Source organism: Schistocerca serialis, chromosome 4 (genome assembly GCF_023864345.2).
Source record: "Schistocerca serialis cubense isolate TAMUIC-IGC-003099 chromosome 4, iqSchSeri2.2, whole genome shotgun sequence".
Classification (NCBI taxonomy): domain Eukaryota; kingdom Metazoa; phylum Arthropoda; class Insecta; order Orthoptera; family Acrididae; genus Schistocerca; species Schistocerca serialis.
In genome coordinates this window covers 907911168-907928599 of record NC_064641.1, presented here as the reverse complement: position 1 = coordinate 907928599, position 17432 = coordinate 907911168, and the positions used below count along the sequence as shown (strand labels likewise).

Below are 17432 nucleotides of genomic sequence, written 5' to 3'. Positions count from 1 at the left end.
TGCTCCTCCCATCACGCCGCACCTGTCTTCTCGACATATGTTTGAAGTGTCACTAAATATTTTGGAGCTTTCTTCTTCGTGTTTCATTCAGTTCTCTGTTCCGAGTATAATATGAGCGCGACAGTTTTCTGGAGGGCAGTGAATTCAGGTACTTCGTTAAGAATGGTTTGTCAGTTTACTATTGAAGTCTTGACATTCGAAATGTCTTTACTTTGTTCGCGATCTGATTTCGCTCTTGATTATCTACTGGCTAGCGTTCATCACAGGACCCCAAACTACCTCCTAGTCTATAAGTAAGTAAATGGGCCCTCCACAAGTACTCTGCTACCGTTCTGTCAGGATAACCCAACTTTCTTCAGAATAACAGAATCTATTGTTTGTCTATAGTGGACATCGTCAAGCTAAAACTATAAATCCATAAACTATCTCTAGTACTAGAGCTCTAGTACAGCACTCGTGGCTGCCGCATCGCGGTCGCGAAGAGGGGACGAGGCAGCGCCAGATAAGTTTTACAGTTTGACGATAGTTTATGGATTTGTAGTTTTAGCTTGACGATGTCCACTATGGACAAACAGTAGATATTGTTATTCTGAAGAAGGTTGGGTTATCCCGACCGAAACCTAGGTAAATTCTAGGTAAACGGTGCAACTGGGGCTGTTCATAGTTAAAATTAATCAAGAAGTGTCCTACAACTCTCCACTCCATAACGCAGGTGCAGAAATGCCCGGCACAGAATCGACAGAACCTCTGGTCTAGTCCGTCCACTCGGGTCCAAACCAAAGAAATCCGATCAGTTCCGGGAACGATTTCTGTAAACTGTAAGCTGTGCTTGCACCTTGCGAGCAAGACGACCAGTCTCCTCCACCACTGTGTCGTCCGAACTAGACACAGCCAGGGCAAAAGCACCACAGGCACAAAGGTTGCGAGCTGGTGCCAGTGCCACAGAGACTCGGCACTTGCGCGAGTTCCACCAGCACTATGGACAGCTCTGAGGACGAAGACATCGACTTCGCCTCGGCCAGTTGTCGGCCGGGTACAATCCGCGAATAACCGGACGGCAAAGATAGATGCCTACTAAGGACATAGAGGAGCAGCTCTCACCCACTTGGTTATAGATCATCGCCCAGGCCTGACTTAGACAGAGAACGTCGTTCCGAGAACAGGCAGTTGTTGTAAATTGTATTTGCTATGTCCTGTGAAGTTTACCTACGAATATTTGCACTTAGCCATTGCGGCCCTTTTTGGTGTTATATTGCAAGGAGTGTTGCAAATTTAATAATTCAACAATCCATAGAGATAAGTAAAGCTTTCAATTCATTTGTGTGACTTCGTTACTGACTTGTTGGAGTGTTGTAGGACCTCCGTTCTCCTATCCTTTTACCTGACCCTTGGAAATAGTTGTGTAATAGTGGCCGGGAGAAATCGTCTAAGCGGTGTACTGCGCCAGAAGCCGTTTCACGAACTCACAAACTCCACAGCAGTTGCAATGAGGCCTTTGTAAAACTTGTGACTAGGGTTTACAAAACCGTCAGCCGCCCGCACGGACACGGTGGTGTCAGAACACAAGCGAATGGCGCACCCTGCAGACACTCCAAAGCCACAGGCAGGACTCCTCCACATCTCGGATCATGCTCTCCGGCAGATGTACCGAGTGCACATTGGACTTCTTTCCATCCCTGTACACTGTTTCCTTATTTCATCATCAGCCGCCCTCGACAGGCGCTAGAAGACTGCAGTTGTGTGTGACGGAGAAGACTCAAGCAAAGATTCACTTTTTCTACCCACGTGTCGTTTAATGACCACAGCGGGAAAATAAGAATAATGACGATGATAATTACAGGATTGTTTGAGCAAACGGTGTAGACGTTTCTAGAAGCACAGAGGAATTCTAGCTCATACGGAGAATGGAACTATAAAACTAGTAGATAACAATGGTGCCCGAAATACCCTGCAGCGCACACCGTAGATGTAGATAAGGAACAGTGGCAGTAGCGCCTGAGAGAGCTTCAGGACGCAGCCACATTGACTTTGCCGTCAAGCAGAGCAGCCTAACGCCAGGGGTAAATTCGGCTGCCCAAGGCTGCTCGAGACAGAAACGCCGTCAATTTTGTGTCGTAGCTGCTACGTCCATAAGTGACTGTTGTGCATCAGACATTAATTACTGTTATGTGATCATAAATGGTTTATTTTTCAGCTTAGCTCAAAGAATGTTCCATTCGTTTACGTGCAGAGCTCAGAAAATTATGTTCGCAAATTATATAGGATATGTACCTTTGTTCTCGGTGAAGAGGAAGAAAGTCCCCAGTCTGTAGACTCAAACAGCATTTCACAATGGTATGTCAGTCTTAAACATACCCATTTAATCTTTCCTCGAACCTTGAAACATTTCTCTCTCTCTCTCTCTCTCTCTCTCTCTCTCTCTCCCTCCCTCCCTCCCTCCCTCCCTCCCTCTTTCTCTCTTTCTTTGAAAGTATACCTAATCACACAGAAAATGTGAGATAAACGGATAAGTGTGAGTACTCTGTCACCTTTCCCACCGAATAAAAAGATATTATTTATAACCAATTGGAACGAGGAGACACGCGTCATATTATGTGGTACCTATTTCAAAAGACAATTTTATTATTGCGCCTAGCCGCGCAAACACATGACGGGCAAGCCATGTTATTAGACTTCTTGGAGCTACTAATATTCTTTTGAATAAACGCTTCTGCTTCAGATATAGCTCCAGATTTTAGTAGTGAGTCTGATACACTTGGATGATAACAACTTTAGTAACTATTTAACGAAATACACAACGGTTAGGCTATGGAAACGGAGGTTGCAGATGCTGATTCACGTAGAGGACTCGTTAAAATCACTACCACGGAGTCAGAAAAAATGAAACTATAACCGCTGAAAAAAAAAGTGCTAAAGCGGACAAGAAAGTGAACTGAGATCCACATCTTTTAACAACTAGCCTGTTACATCAGCATTTGCAGCAACAGCGGTTTTTGCTGAAACGACGCTGAAACAGAACAGTACGCTCGTGGTAAAATTTATTAAGAATATAACCAAAACAAGGTCACTCTACACACGCAAAAATCTTAAATTGCTTAGTATTAACAATAATACGATTAGTTGAACTGCCATGAATACTCTGGAAATGGTGCGTAAAAGTAAAGTTTGGGAAATATTTTTATCCGTTGCTCCGCTGAAATTTATGTGGCTTCAAAAATTATATGAAATTGTAAGAAGTACAGGGTGACAATTATTCAACTATATGAAAAAACGTAAATTAGTTACAAATTACGGCGTGCACATACATTATTTGACATGTAAACATCACTACAGGTACTCGTATTTCGGTTATGACATGCCATCATTGTCGATGATGTGGCGCAGACGAACAGCGAAATTCTGCATGACTCGCTGAACTGTCGGAAAAACGACGCTGTCGATGACCTCCTAAGCGGCTGGTTTTAGCTCAGCAATGGTTTTGGGGCTATTGCTCTATTCAGATCCGAAGCATATAGCGGCCAATCGAGGTCCATGCCAGTGGCCTCTGGGTACCCCAGAGCCGAAATGCGGTCCCCAAAATGCTCCTCCAGGACATAAAACACTCTCCTGGTTCGATGGAGTCGAGCTCCGTCTTGAATGAACCGCACCTTGTCGAAATCAGGGTCACTTGGATAATGAGGATGAAATCACCTTCCAAAACATTCACGTACCGTTCGGCAGTCACCAAGCCATCAAGGAATACAGCACCGATTATTCTGCGACTGGACACTGCATACCACACAGTCACCCTTGAGGGTGAAGAGGCTGCTCGATAGCGAAATGCGGATTCTCAGGTCCAATTTTTCTTATTTACGAACCCATTTAAATGAAAGTGGGCTTTTTCGCTAAACCAAACCATACAGCGCATAGAAATTTCCATCATGCCTCGCGAGCAGCCGTGCAATTTGAACGTCCTAACGCAAACCATTCAGAAGCTATGATAATTTTATTCCATATAGTCCAATAACTGTCACGCTGCATATGCAATGGCTTAATCTGATCAGTGTTAGAAAATTATTATCACTACATTTATACAATGTTAACAGGGCGATTTTTTTAGTACTGTAAAAGTTACTAGTCGCGCTTGTAAATCTGTAACTGAAGTTGACTGTGAAAAGTAATTCGAAGGTTTTGACAATTGAGTCAGCCCTTAAGCGGTTTGTGTTCCTTTGGTGATCTGCGACACCAGTGTTGCCCACTAGTGTTTTTCTTATGCATATACTCTCGCTTTAGCAGTGGCATCTTGTCCCTCACCAAAGGTGAGGTTTATTCCGTTGTTGGATCTATTTCTAGGTTGCGGACTAATTTTGGAAACAATTTACACTATGGTAAGAGAGCACACGAAATAAACAATTAGTACAACATGTCCGTTTATTATCGCCACAAGTCCTACAATTACAGCTCACTATCTTTGCCAGTTCACTCTGACTGTTTTAAGTTTTTCTTAACGCGTTTTTTAGGGTTCCGTACCTCAAAACGGTAGAAACGCGACCCTCATGGGATCACTTTGTGGTCCGTCTGTCTGTCCGTCTCTTAGGACCCCTTCTTTCAGGTATAGGTAGAGGTTTCAAGTAGAAATTTATATGGCAAACACTAAGGCGTACTGTTAGTTGGCGGGGTACAAAATTGAAGCTTCTAAATTAACGCAGTCAAAAGATATGGCTATTTATATTCATTATTTTGATACTCGGAAACTCACTCGTCAAAACCTACAGATGAACGAGTTATACACATAATTAAGTTTCCACAAAACCCTCAGAGAGGGAGTACTACTCGCACTTGTCCAGTTTTTTTCCATAACAGGTGGATTACACACCGTGCTGGCACAGTTTTCTAATGATAACAATACAATTATTGATATCTGTTTTAAAAATAAAGTATTTTTGGATATTTAAAACACCAGGTGTAGAAGTATGAAACCGGAATTTCCTGTAGAAGGTGCCAGCCGTCAGTGTAGGTCACGTGAGACCGTGTCTGTAGCGACATCTGCTTCCTGTAATGGCTGACGACGAATGTCAACACACGGTAACCCAAGTTCCATGCATAGGTATCTATTACAAACCCGTAAACATCTGAATACAACTGCTGCAGAATCGCATGGAATGCTTGTCGAAGCTTTCGGTGAACATGCTCTTGGGAAAACACAGTGTTTCGAGGGGTTCAAAAAACTCAAAAGTGATAATTTTGGTGTGAGAATCGAAAGAGTTCGAAGACAACGAATTGCAGGCTTTATTGGACGAAGATGATTCCGAAACTCAACAGTAACTCGCGGAACAATTGAATGTGACGCAGAAAGCCGTTTCTCTTCGGTTGAAAGCTATGGGAAAGGTGCAGAAAGTGGGAAAATGGGTTACTCATGAAGTGAATGAAAAAAGCAAGCAAATCGATAGACCACTTGTGAAATGCTGCTCGCCAGATACAAAAGAAAGTCGTTTCTCCATCGAATAGTAACATGTGATGAAAAATGGATATATTTTGAGTATCCTAAGCGTCGTAAATCATGGGTGAATCCAGGCAAACTATCGACATTCACTGCAAGACCAAATCGTTTTGGAAAGAAGACAATACTGTGTGTTTGGTGGGATCAGAAGGGTGTTATGTATTATGAGCTGCTAAAACCGTGTGAAGCCATTAACACTGATCGCTACTAACAGCAAATGATCGACTTAAATCGAGCATTACGTGAAAAATGAACGGAATATGGAAAAAGGCAACACAAAGTCATATTGCTCCATGATAACGCCCCGTCATACACAGCAAAACGAGTCAGGGGAATGATCGAGACGTTCAGTTGGTAAATACTAGGGCATGCGGCTTATTCTCCAGATTTGGCTCCCACCGATTATCATCTATTTGCAACACTGGGACACGCTGTCGCTGAAGGACGCTTCAGTTCGTATGAAAATGTACGAAAATGCCTCGCTGACTGGTTCGCTTCAAAAGAAGAGGTGTTTTTCTGGCGTAGCATTCATAGCCTGCAATAGACATTATCTTGAATAAAACATTGTTTATCATTTTCAAGCAACAGACGCTTAATTACTCCAGCCAAATTCCGATTTCATACTTCTACACCTCGTACATGCGCGACATTTCTGCGGACCACTAGTAAGTGCCCATCTTGTGTCTCAGCTCAAGAAAAGGCCATTCCACCCGGCGAGCACTATGTAAGCAAGACATTTTTAACGTTAAGTGCACGGTAGCGGAGCGTATCGTCACGAGCAGTGACGTAAGGCGCCGTTGACGGACTCTACGCTTCGCCGCGGGCCAACATCCACTGTAAGCGCTCTCTGCGGAAGCCACGCCTCTACGACAGTGCGAATCGCCGTTTTCCGCGTTATGATGAAATTCGCTGGGCGTACGACGTGGCCTGGTACGTCTGGGATGGTGGCTGCCTTGGTGGCGATGTCTTGTGTCGTTTAGACAGGTCGCCCTAACGCTACGATGGGCAAAAGAGGTAAACAGCATTGAGAAATTTACAGTTTAGTTGAAGTTCAGCAAAAATACCTGTTTGCCATTGCAGTAGAAACAGGAATATAAGATAAATTTAATTTCATCCACATTTCGCAGCTTCAATCATGGCTGTATTCAATACATTGGAAGTATGAATTAACGAACGCCTTGAGTCACATTTTTTTGTGTTTTATTAAGTATCTTGAATGAGGTGATGTGTACGAAAACGATCGTGCTAAAACGTTAAATACGTTTTTCTTTGATTATGTGGTATGTTTACACTGTGCATATTTTCCACTATTTCGCACATATTTTCCGCATTTGACTTACGAAATTCATAACCTAGCACCAAACCTTTTCAGGGCATGAATAAGCATTTCACCTCATTCAAGACAAAAAATAAAGCATGTATTAAGACAAATTACACCCGATAATGGCCGCTAGCTATTAGCCGAGCAGTCTGAGGCGCTGCAGTCATGGACTGTACGGCTGGTCCGGGCGGAGGTTCGAGTCCTCCCTCGGGCATGGGTGTGTGTGTGTGTGTGTGTGTTTGTCCTTAGGATAATTTAGGTTAAGTAGTGTGTAAGCTTAGGAACTGATGACCTTAGCAGTTAAGTCCCAACGTGTGCTTCATAAAACAATGTTGTGACTGAAGGCGTTTAATTCATACTTACAATATAATTTTTTTTTAGGATTTTGCCAAATGGAATTCTTGGGCGTTTGGTAGTATTTATTAATAACATACAAGGTGATTTAGCTAAGTAGTTCACCTTAAACCACTCCTGTTATTGTATAAGATATCGTAATCGTGTTGTGTGAAAGCCCTCAACTAAATGACGCAGATTCTCTCTTCATTGATATGTTACTTGCAGAGATGTTGGTATCAGCTTCGCTTATTCAGGTGGAACTATTTATTAATTTCTGCTTCTAGTGCTGTAGTTCTGTAAGGGCGAATTTCAGAGGCGTTACACTCTTCGAAATCCGAGGATTTAGCTGTTTTAAACACACACACATTCTGTGTTAGTAAATTACTTATCATCAAATGGCAGTATACTCAAAAAAATGGTTCACGTGACTCTAAGCACTATGGGACTCAACGTCTGAGGTCATCAGTCCCCTGCCGGCCGAAGTGGCCGTGCGGTTAAAGGCGCTGCAGTCTGGAACCGCAAGACCGCTACGGTCGCAGGTTCGAATCCTGCCTCGGGCATGGATGTTTGTGATGTCCTTAGGTTAGTTAGGTTTAACTAGTTCTAAGTTCTAGGGGACTAATGACCTCAGCAGTTGAGTCCCATAGTGCTCAGAGCCATTTGAACCATCAGTCCCCTAGACTTAGAACTACTTAAACCTAACTAACCTAAGGACATCACACACATCCATGCCCGAGGCAGGATTCAAACCTGCGACCGTAGCAGCAGCGCGGTTCCGGACTGAAGCACCTAGAACCGCTCGGCCACAGCGGCCGGTGGCAGTATACTGCGCATTCATTCAGTCACTTCCACTAACGCACTATTCCCCATTGCCAAAGACTATTCATTTAATTGCGCTATCCGCTCAACGTCTTGAGCACGATCCAATTCTGGTCTGGAGCGATACTCCTCAGAAGTGAAAGGAGATCGATATCCATTTCTACACCACGTAAACCTTGTTACCAGTAATATTAATAATAATAAAACAGCCGCAGGATTCACGATCTTCAATTAAGTGTAATACAGCGAGGTCCCGTTCCCCTAATGATGTCAGCCCACCCACGACGTTATACCGTTTCATCGGTTTCATATTTCCAATAACAAGACACTCAGTGCTTCGATCTTCCACGCAACTGGCTCTATTGCAGTATTGTCCCGTTTGTCAGAAGAAAGCTCTTAAGGAAAGGTCTAAGACTTGGTGCTGCTTAAAATATTGAAGTACGCCATCATGTACAGCTGTACTGTGCCCGGCGGAGAATACATAGTGCACCAGTATCTTTTTGTCCCATCCAATTCGACTGCTGCGTGGTACGTGGGAAGAGAGCTTTCCGGCGTCCTGCCGCATGAGCCAGTATTTCAGTAGTCGCCAAGGTGACTGACGTGCTCGTTATCGCTGTGATCCAGTTGTTTGCGCCCAAAGCAAGGGTATTTGTTTTAAAGGAAAAATACTATAAATATAACTGAAATGAATTTTTCCGTATTAACGTGCATACTTTCCCCCATTTTATCATATAATTTCAGTTGTTGTTCAAACATGTCTCAAATGCAAATTCAAATGGCTCTGAGTACTATGGGACTTAACATCTGTTGTCATCAGTCCCCTAGAACGTAGAACTACTTAAAGCTAACTAACCTAAGGACATCACACACATCCATGCCCGAGGCAGGATTCCAACCTGCGACCGTAGCAGTCACGCGGTTCCAGACTGAAGCGCCTAGAACCGCGCGGCCACACCGGCCGGCAAACATTTCTCAACCACCCAACAGCGCTTTGAACTCCAACGTGAAGAAAAGCTGTCTACTGTGGAGAAACCCAATGGAATTTGAAACTTCCTGGCAGATTAAAACTGTGTGCCGGACCGAGACTCGAACCCGGGACCTTTGCCTTTCGCGGGCAAGTGCTCTACCATCTGAGCCACCCAAGAACGACTCACGCCCCGTCCACACAGCTTTATTTCTGCCAGTATCTCGTCTCCTACCCTCCGAACTTTACAGAAGCTCTCCTGCGGACCTTGAAGAACTAGCACTTCTGAAAGATAGAATACTGCGGAGACATGGCTTAGCCACAGCCTGGGGGATGTTTCCAGAATGAGAATCTCATTCTGGCCAATGGAATTTGATCTCAAAACTGATTCGCAAGTGGAAACTGAGGAACTTGCAGAATGTGGAACTCTGCAGTCTGTACAGAGGTTCCGTATGTAATAAATTATGCAGGGTTGCCAACTGAATTAATAAACATTAATAAACAAATCAAATGAATAGATGAAATCTAAGTAAGAAAATAGTGTAACTATACTACAAATCAATCAATGTGAATATGAGGTGAAGCCACAACGAAATCTCAGATATTCTGACTAAGATATCGAAATATTATGCCGCCAGGTTGCGCCCCATTTAAGCCATGTTTGGTGAATTGAAATAATCTCTAAGAAAAACACGATGGGGAAGGGGGATGGGTGTTTTTCAACGAAGCCATCATCACATTTAAATACAATTTGTTTACATAAAAACATAATATGTGATAATATGGTTCAAATGGCTCTGAGCACTATGGGATTTAACACCTGAGGTCATCAGTCTCCTAGAACTTAGAACTATTTAAACCTAAACAACCTAAGGATATCACACACATCCATGCCCGATGCAGGATTCGAACCTGCGACCGTAGCGGTCGCGCGGTTCCGGACTGAAGCGCCTAGAACCGCTCGGCCACACCGGCCGGCTATGTGATAATACACAAGTATAATATAACCATATTTTGCTGTTGCCTGTTATTTAATTTCATAGTTGCTTTAGTCAGACACTTCGCTGAGTACTGTGGTATACAGCGCTGACAATACAAGTCTTAAGACTTAGGAACGCATGGAATAGCTTCACACAAGCACACACGATTCAGACAGACAAGAAATAGGTATTAGAAGAATACTGTCCATTACCGTAAGTTAAAGACTCCGAGGTCCCTGCCTGTCATTATGACCATATCACCGTAAATCGTGGAGGGGTGCGATCCCCCTGTGTGCTTAGTTAGCAAATGGCAAGTAAACGCGCACAGTGCCTGCTGGAAGCAGAAGCGGATACGCACTGCGCCGATAGCACGTCATTCTCAATGTCATCCACAAATGGGCCTTATTTTAAAAAAAATATCCATCGTATGTGCTGGAGGAAGTAATATGGTGTGTTTCGCAACTGATTCTGGAACCCGAGTTTTTGAGTGAGATTTTCAGTGATGAAAAACACCTTGCTTGTAACGCCTCCGATTACATTTTATTGAACGCGTCTGTGACACACGTATGCTGGCTACACAAATCGGAGAGGAATCGTGCAGTTCTTCTTTGAAAATTTTCTCTATCTTCCAATGATCCGACTTGGTATGGATACCAGACTAATGAGCAATACGGTAGCGTGGCATCCTGTCACGCTCTTTCAATAAATCTGAGTCAGGAACCTGCGTTTCCCACCGCCAGATGTACAGGACGAGCGAAATAAAACTGGCCTGGAAAATATTTCGCTCAGCTAAGGAACAAGCGTCCCAACTTATACGGTTCCAGGTGCGGAAGATGTAAGTTGGGTTGCTTGTCTTCATGTGAGTGAAATACTTTTCGGTCCCGTTTTATTTCCTCCACCCTGAATGTGTGACTGCTTTGTTTTAAATCATCCCCTCTTACATATTTGAAAGTGATGAGTGACTGCACTGGATGATCGTCAGCCGTGTAGTCCAGCTAAGGCGGATCTTTTCGTCTATTTATGAACATTGCATTACATTTCTCATTATCTTCTGGTAAACCTTCCGGGATGTAAGGTCGTGGTCCATGAAACTCTTCAGCTCCTAACGTTTCGTCCAGAGCTGCGCTGGACATCTTCAGAGGGGGGGTTTCTTCTCCGGTGAGTCTTGCCGTCCGCAGTCGGCACCGGAGGAGAAACCTCCCCTCTGAAGATGTCCAGCGCAGCTCTGGACGAAACGTTAGGAGCTGAAGAGTTTCATGGACCACGACCTTACATCCCGGAAGGTTTACCAGAAAATATGTCATCCGGTCGTGAAAGCTTTCATACCACATTTCTTATTATTTATAGTCAGTTGCCAATCGCTGATTATCTGTAAACCGCTCTGCATTTGCAAACAATTCCAACGATGTTACCTCTGCTTAAATAGCTGTGTCATCTGCGAACACCTTCTTTGGTCAACAGGCTGTATTCGTCATATCATTGATATACACTGCTTGACTATTGCTAAGGAACAGGAACGTTTATGGACAGGAATAACAGAAGGCAATGATGGACGAAATGACACACAGGACATAGGTAACAGGGGTGGAGTGGTGCATTCGTGACGAAAAATGGTACATATTCCATCACACGAGAAAGCAGGGTAACAGATACAAGTTACGTGCATGTCTCAAACAGGTCAGATTCCCAAAATAAAGGTCGATATCGGACTCAAAAGGGAAACTTCCCATCGCACCCCGTCAGATATAGTTGTAAGAGGCCCCAGTGGACAGGCCGTTAAAAACTGAACACATATCAAGCATGAAAACAGGAAGAAGGTGTACTTAACAGTGAAAAAAAATAGAAACAGTGAACGGTCCAAGAATAACAGGTGCAAAATTGAGCAGTATCCAAGAGTAACGGCGCCGTGGTGGAGTGGTTATGATATCTGACTTCCAGCAGCGCGAGCCGTCTTCACACCTCTCTCATGCTATATGTTTTTCATTTTTCACAACATTATGAAATGTCCGTCCAGTCATTGAGAAGTTTGTTCTCTCGCTGTTGTCTTGCACTTGTCACACTATATATTGTTTATAGAATATTAATGATGTGGTAACAGTACCCTTACCGTCGCAAGTAAAGTTGATGAGTAGCGACATAGGCGAGATACCACATATACGTCTCATAGGAATGAAAACAACAAATGAACTACGTCGCAACAAAGGATTTAAGAGTCAAAGCTTCCAAAACAGAACGTAACTTCAAAAACGTTAAAAACTGTGTTGCTGTGAAACTGCAGCTTATGTAACAAACTATTATTCATTTACTTGGGAGTGATCACATTCACATTCATACGAACACCTAAATAGGGCAAGGACGCATATCCCTCACTTACCAGGCGTACAGATAAGGTGCGTTGATAAGAAATTCCTGTTATACGACACACCTACTGTCAGTAATACCGTGTGTGACACACTAGACGTTTCTTCCGGTGGAGGATTTGATTGTCTTGTCGCCTTGTCACCAAATGCTTACGGTCCCCATTCAAAAACCACTTCCTTTCGGCTGCTGCTAATAGAGTAGTTGTACGGAATCAACTGGATTGACAGGTAGGTGCCTTCCTTGTACCTCGCTGCTGCAAACGGACATTACACCATGACACAGACACAAATCTGAATACAGCTAACAGCAACAAAAAGGAAAAAAAAAAGATTGGTATAAGGAAGGTGTAAACACGGCTCGCCCACTTGGTAGTCCAACTCTAAAACACTTCTTCACGACGCCGTTCCTATGCATGTAGCTCAAATTGCACTTGCTGTCCTTTGTCCGTTCACTGTTTCTATTTTCCTTTTATTTCACAGTTCAGTACACCTTCTCCCTGTTTTCACGCTTGATCAGTGTTCAGCTTTTGGTGGCCTGTCCACCGGACCCTCTCACCACTAAATCTGAGGAGGATGTTTCCCCTGTCAGTGATACGCCGTCCTCCGGGACTATCGCACAATTTGCACCTGTTGTACACTCTGTCTATCAAAATAAGGACTGGTTGGGCGATATCGCCACACTCCTATCTCAAGGTGGTTTTCAATTATTGCACGGTTCGGGGAGGGGGTGTTCACTGAGAAACGCGTCTGCCAAGAACATCCCAGGAATGTCCTATAGGGTTTAGGTGCGGGTAGCACGCAGGATATTCCATGCGTTAATTTTCTTCACTTTCCAGTGTCGCCCAAGCCACAGTGGCCCTGACTGTCGTCCACTCCTAAACAGACGGACATGATGCGGGACAAAATACCTGCAGTGCCGCTGTGCTGTAACAGTACCTCGAGCAAAGGTATGAACCGGTGTTCGGTCGCTATGCATAATGCCTGTCCACACCATAACGACCAAACCATACCGATGACGTTCCTGAACATTCTGTGGTGTATAACGCGTCCTCCATCTCTCTTCACGCTAACTTACGGCCAGAATCACTTGCTATAGAGAAGCGGGATTGTTGACCCCCACCCACAGGCTGCATACGCCAACGAACGTTTCCTCGACAATTCAGAGGCTAACATGGCATGCTTATAACAGGTTTCCGAGCGTACTAACCAGCCTGATTTACTCATCGAAAAATAATTCCAACAGAGACTCGTGTACCGGTAGCGGTTAAAGGTGTGCAGCGATCTGCCTAGGAGTGAGACGGCTGTTCCTTTTCGCTACGTATCGATCCTCCTGCCGTGTGGTGGTCAGTTTACGACACCGACGCAGTTTCTCATAGCATTTTCAGCATCAGCGGCCTTTTTAAATCGCGAGGTGATGCATTTGGACACACCCATTACTGTGGCCATATTTGTGACACTCTGAGGCGGCTTCGAGCCGTCCAGTTGCTCGTCCACGATCGCAAGCACCCAAATTACGTCTTGCAGACATATCGCCCCTACCACATGCCATGTCTCGCTAATCGGTTGCGCAAAAGCCTTCATTAAACGCCGCGCACTTTGTAGTGCACACACAGTGTTCGCCGGTCGGAGTGGCCGTGCGGTTCTAGGCGCTGCAGTCTGGAACCGAGCGACCGCTACGGTCGCAGTTTCGAATCCTGCCTCGGGGATTGGATGTGTGTGATGTCCTTAGCTTGCTTAGGTTTAAGTAGTTCGAAGTGCTAGGCGACTGATGACCTCAGATGTTACGTCCCACAGTGCTCAGAGCCATTTGAACCATTTTTGAACTTAGTGTTTGTGCGCAGATTCGCAGCAGTCAACACATTTCCTTTTACTGTCATTGGTCGGGTGTTCCGTATCTATTGGCAAAGTTGTTGTTTAGCAGTGTACTTTATTTTGTCCAATATTTTTCTTCGCAGGCAGGGCATCGCAATGCCATTACTGAGCGGCAGTACCTGATGCACGAAACTTATTCCACCGCCTATTTCGCCATTTGGACAATTTTAGTGTTCACAACTAAACAACAGGAGCCGTTCTGTCAGCTGGAAGGCACCAGACGTATTGGCATCGCATCCAGTCCCTTGTGGGTCACCACGATGGTACCTTCTGTGTTCTGACGAGTACCGTACACTTACAAACTATCTATAAGAGTCTCACAAAAATGTTGACTGCTAGCATATCCTGTCGACGACATCGGCCAAGAATATTTTATGGGCCATTGATTATCGATAGTTGCTCTTAACGGGTATCGAATGAAGCAAATTATGTGAGTCTGACTGAAATAAACTTTAATGTTTCCTCTGCTTCCTCTTACACGAACACTGGTATATTCAATAAAGTTACTGAGTATTGCTTTGTAAGGTGCGCCATAAACATTGCAGCGTTAGGTAGTTGATTGTCACGAAACGAAACATAACCAGTTCACGCACACACACGCCACACACACACACACACACACACACACACACACACACACACGCACGCACGCACGCACGCACACACACATCACTTATTCCAGAGCCCGTAGTTTCTGTAATACGAATTTCTGACTATTAGTTCCTTATCCCAAAATACTTTAGGCTCTCTATCGTCTTTGTAGCCTAATATTGCCCTGAAGCTACTGAAATCGCGTATTTTGCTGTTGAGTGCTATGTTGTTAACTGCCATCACTTGTGAGTGGCTACTGCTGTAGTCACTCCTTAGTCATTCACTACACTCGTCCTGACAAAAAAAGTGAAAAATGTGGTCGATTATATTTATACAGTCTACCTCTGTATTACACAAGTGTAGTTTAGTAATGGTAGGAATCACGGCCAAATGTTATTTAGTTGTTCTGTCCTGGTACAGTGGTATCGTCAAGTAAAATTAATGCAGCTAAATTCAGTCCACAGCTGTTACGCAAATTATTTATTATTCTGGCACTCAGCTGGCAACTAGCAATATCCGACGTCGTACGAGAATCACTGCTGGGAAATTGTTGTTACCGTGTGCTTATCATCGAACCTGCAATATAGCTACATCTACATCTGCAATTACATCTACACTGCACAGGCCTCCATACGGTGCATGGCAGGTGGTACATTGTACCACTACTAGTCATCCACTTTGGTGACCCACTCGCAAATGGAGCCTACAAACGAGCCCTGATTTCCCTTATTTTCTCGCAGACGTTACGCGAAATGTACGCTGGCAGACGTGGAATCGTTTTACAGCCAGCCGCAAATGACAGTTTCCAAAATTTAAGCAACAACGTTTCACGAAAAGAACGTCGCCTTTCCTCTAGGGATTTCCAGTCGCGTTCACGGAGCGCTTTCGAAATTCTCTCGTGTTTTTCGACCTACCGGTAACAAATCCAGCAACATGCCTGCGAACTGCTACGGTGTTTTCCGTCTATCCGACCAGGTGCGAATCCCAAACACTCTAGCAGCACTCAAGACAGGGACGTACTAGCGTTCTACACGCCCTCTCCTTTGTGCTGTAGATGAGCTACACTTTCCTAGAATTCTCCCAAAAAAACGTAGTTGACATTCATCTTCCCTCCCCCAATCGTCCATGCTCGTTCCATTTCGTATCCCTTTGCATCGTTATAGGGTGTACATAAAGTCCGGAAACACTTTCAATTATTTACTGCACAAGATATCATACATAAGTCATTTTGAAGAGAAACCCTGAAAGTTTTTTTTCATGTATACCGCCACAGTGTAGTTTGGTAATTTGCCGATAGTGAGCGAGAGTCGCAAACATGACGAGTTCAGGTGTGGAGCGAGCTTTCTGTGTGTTGGAATTCGGCAAAAACAAGTGTGCTACAGCTGTTCAACGGCTGTTTGGAACCAAGTACGGTAAGAAGCCACCAATAAGGAAGGCCATTTACCACGGGCACAACAAATTCGTTACGACGGGTTGCTTGTGCCCGGCAAATCGAAGCAGACGTCCCAGTGTGAGTGAAGTGAATGTGGAGCGCGTACGAGAGACGTTCATGAGGGGTCCAAAGAAATGGGTGCGTCGTGCACCCCGTGAACTCGAAATGGCTCCAGTGACAGTGTGGAAAGTCCTGCGACAGAAGCTGTCTGTGGAACCATTCAAATTGGAGCTAGCGCAGAAGCTCAATGACGACGACAAAGACAAGCGTTTTAAGTTTTGTTCGCAGTTGCAACAATTGAATGAGGATGGCGATGGAACTGTTGATCGCTTAATTCTTAGCGACGAGGCCACTTTTTACACTAACGATAAAGTGAACAGGCATATCTGTCGACTCCGGCGTACAAAGCATCGACACGAATGCACTGAATTTGAGTGTGGTTCCCAAAAATTGAGAACTGTGCGGGCCATTCTTCTTCGATGAGAGCACTGTCACTGGATATTCCTGCTTGGACACGTTGCAGCAAAGGCTGGTGCCTCAAATGCAATCGGAGTCTCTGTTCATCTTTCAGCAGGCTGGGGCTCCACCCCATTTGCACTGTGAAATTCCTGGGTGCCTCAACACGGAGCTGCCACATCGATGGATCAGTCGTGCTACGGAAGTGGACAGCTGTTTCATGAAATGGCCACCCCGATCACCAGATCTCACTTTGTGTGACTTTTATCTGTGGGGACACTAAAAATCTGGTGTATGTACCGCCTCTACCACGCGATGCGGCAGAGCTCCGGAGGAGAACACGGGAAGCGACGGCCACAGTCGACGACGCCATGTTGGGACGGGTATAGCAAGAATTCAATTATCGTATTGACGTCCGACGAGTCACTCATGGTTCCCTTATCGAGAATGTCTGTAAAAAAAAAAAAAAAAAAAAAAAAAAAAAAAAAAAAAAAAAAAAACTTTCATAGTTTCTCTTCAAAATGCAATATGTATATCTGTTCAGTGTTTAGTTCCTGAGCAATAAATAATTGAAAGTCTTCCCGGAGTTTATGTACACTCTGCATTTATAGGACGTGACTGTGTTAGGCAGCTCGCTAGTAACTCCGTATTCGAAAATTAAGAGTTTGTTTTTCCCACCCATTTACATTAACTTAAATATTCCTACATTTTAATCTAGATTCCCTTCATCACATCAACTAGAAATTTTGTCTTAGTCAACTAGTACCCTTCTACCTCCCCGTACACCACGACATCATAATTAAACAGCCGCAGATTGCTGCC

The 17432-nt window shown here is 44.3% G+C and overlaps 1 protein-coding gene across 1 annotated transcript in view; it reads left to right on the top strand.

Annotated features, from left to right (window-relative positions):
- LOC126473585 (uncharacterized) overlaps positions 1 to 17432 on the top strand; it is a 608986-nt gene that overhangs the window by 80390 nt on the left and 511164 nt on the right. The window lies entirely within an intron of this gene.